Source organism: Scylla paramamosain, chromosome 48 (genome assembly GCF_035594125.1).
Source record: "Scylla paramamosain isolate STU-SP2022 chromosome 48, ASM3559412v1, whole genome shotgun sequence".
In the NCBI taxonomy this organism is placed as follows: domain Eukaryota; kingdom Metazoa; phylum Arthropoda; class Malacostraca; order Decapoda; family Portunidae; genus Scylla; species Scylla paramamosain.
The window spans coordinates 6572995-6576171 of NC_087198.1; positions in this window are offsets into that span (position 1 = coordinate 6572995).

Consider the following 3177-nt stretch of genomic DNA (forward strand, 5'->3'; position numbering starts at 1 on the left):
TACGTTCCATACTTTAGGAGCAACACAGTGTGTGGAAAAATGTATACAGACTAGTTCTTGCCTGTGGGCAAATCATATTATTACGATTTCCTCGGGTACCTTGGCTATGGTGGAATACATTAGACATTATGCTATTTGAATCATTACCATTAACATTATTATATATGGTCAGCGCTATGAAATATTTCTTTAAGAGGTCAAAAGTTAGTATATTTAAGTCCTTAAACAGTAAGTCGGTGGAGTCGTATTTACTTTTAAAGACAATGGTTCTTGCTATTTTCCTTTGTGCTACAAAGACATCATTCACAACCGTAGGCCAAGTACAGCCGCAGATCAATGAACAGTTAATAAGGTATGGATAACATAATTAATGATATAAGCTGCGTAAGGCTTCACTTGTTACATTGTACTTAATTCTGAATAAAATTCCACAAGTTTTTGATAAATTTGAGCACACCGATTGTATATGCTTTTTCCAGTTAAAATTTTCATCAATAATAACTCCTAAGAATTTTGTAGAAGAAACACGATTAAGCTCAGCCTCCATAGGAAACTGTTCCGAAATTACTGACAACAGAGCGTCTTTGAAACAATATGAAGTTAGTTTTATTAATGTTTACTGTTGATTTATTTGCGGTTACCCATTTGAATATGTTATGCAATTCTTGATTTAATTTTATATTTAAGTTACACAAATCACTATCTGTTAGAAGAAGGCTTGTATCATCGAGAAATAGAACGTAACTAAGCATATCACTAACATTACATTTATCATTGATGTTTGTCAGAAATAATATAGGACCTAATAATAGAACCTTGTGGCACACCTTAATAATAGTTTTTTTTTTTATTTGACATATAATTGTTACAAAATACAGACTGTTTCTTACCTGACAGGTAACTAGCAAACAATTTTAGTGGTAATCCTCTAACTCCAATGTTTTCTAGCTTGTCTAATAATATGTTATGATCAATAGAGTGAAATGCTTTACTCATATCAAGAAAACCCCTACTACATGGTTCTTTCTCTCCATATTCTTGTATATTTCACTTGTAAACTTCAGTATTGCTGTTTCTGTGGATTTATTTTTTGCGGAATCCAAATTGATTGCTTGAAAGCAGGTTGAATGATTCTATTAATGCAGTCAGTCTCTTTGCTATTGCTTTTTCAAGTATTTTGTACAATGTCCTTATCCGTCCATGTATGGAGTATGCTTCACGTGTCTGGGGGGGTTCCACTCATACTGCTCTTCTAGACAGGGTGGAATCAAAAGCTTTTCGTCTCATCAACTCCTCTTCTCTAACTGGCTGTCTTCAGCCTCTCTCTCATCTCCGCAATGTTGCATCTCTAGCTGTCTTCTACCGCTATTTTCATGCTAACTGCTCTTCTGATCTTGCTAACTGCATGCCTCCCCTCCTCCCGCAGCCTCGCTGCACAAAACTTTCTTCTTTTTCTCACCCCTATTCTGTCTACCTCTCTAATGCAAGAGTTAACTAGTATTCTCAATCATTCATCCCTTTCTCTGGTAAACTCTGGAACTCCCTGCCTGCTTTTGTATTTCCACCTTCCTATGACTTGAATTCCTTCAAGAGGGAAGTTTCAAGACACTTATCCACCAATTTTATTTACTACCGCTTTGGACCATTTTTGGGAACTGGCATCTCAGTGGGTTTTTTTTTATTTGATTTTTGTTATCCTTGGCCAGTGTCCCTCCTACATAAAAAAAAAAAAAATCAAACACACACACACACACACACACACACACACACACACACACACACAAACACACACCATGTTGTGTAGAGGTTAGCACGCTCGGCTAACAACCAAGAAGGCCCGGGTTCGAATCCCGGGCGCGCCGAGGCAAATGGGCGAACCTCTTAATGTGTAGCCCCTATTCACTTAGCAGCAAGTAGGTATGGGATGTAACCTGAGGGCCTGTAACCTCGCTGTTCTGGTGTGTGGTGTGTCAGTGGTCTCAGTCCTACCCAAAAGATCTGCCACTATGAACTCTGAGCTCCTTCTATAGCGGAATGGCTGGCTGGGTGACCAGCAGACGACCGTACGTGAATCACACACACACACACACACACACACACACACACACACACACACACAAATCAACATGGACAAACGCACACACACATACACAAAGACATGGACACACACACACACACACACATACAGAGGAGGAGGCAGTACACAGGAGGAGGCAGTAGGCACCTGCCGAAACGATAATTACTCCCAGTGAGGTGTGCAGCACTGTTCTGGGTGTGCTGTGAACTTATCACTAAGCCCAGCTGTGACCTCACTGAACGTTTCCCTTTGTGTCTCACAACACAAGGGGGCAGTCACAGCCTGCCCTCTAAAGACAACTCTCTTCCTCCACACAAAACTACAAGCACCTAATAACACACACACCCTTCACTCAAAATTTCAAAATTATCATGGCGACTCTTATACCTGCCTCGGAGTCCTCATCTGAGGAGGTGACCAGAAATGTCCCCAGGTCGGACTGCCCTTTTGACAACGACCTTAAGTGTCTTGACACCCCTCTCTCAACTTTTTCTTCATTAACTTCTGCAACAATCGCGGTCTAAGATCTAATTTTCAATCTGTAGAACACCACCTCTCCTCTTCTAAACCTCATCTTCTTTTCATCACTGGAACTCAGGTGTCTGACACAATTGACAGTGGCCCCTTTTCTGTTCCCTCCTACTTTCTCTATCCTCATTTTCGATCCAAAGCTGGATGTAGCGTTAATGTGCGCAATGACTTAACCTGCTCTTGTGCTCACGCTCTTGAACCTTCCGAGTTTTCCAACACCTGGCTACGACTACAGAGTCACTCTCAAACTAAATTTGTTGATGCTGTATATCTCTGACCTAACTCCTCTGACTATAAGAAATTCTTTGACTACTTAACTTCCAAAGTGGACCACATTCTGACCCTCATCCCTTTTGCAGAGATCTCCATTCTTGGAGACTTCAATGTTCACCACCAGCTTTGGCTTTCCTCTCCCTTCACTGACCATCCTGGTGAACTAGCCTACAACTTTGCTATCCTCCATGACCTAGAGCAATTGGTGCAACACCCTATTCGTATTCCTGACCGTCTTGGAGATACACCCAACATTCTTGATCTTTTCTTGACCTCTAATCTTTCTGCTTATGCTG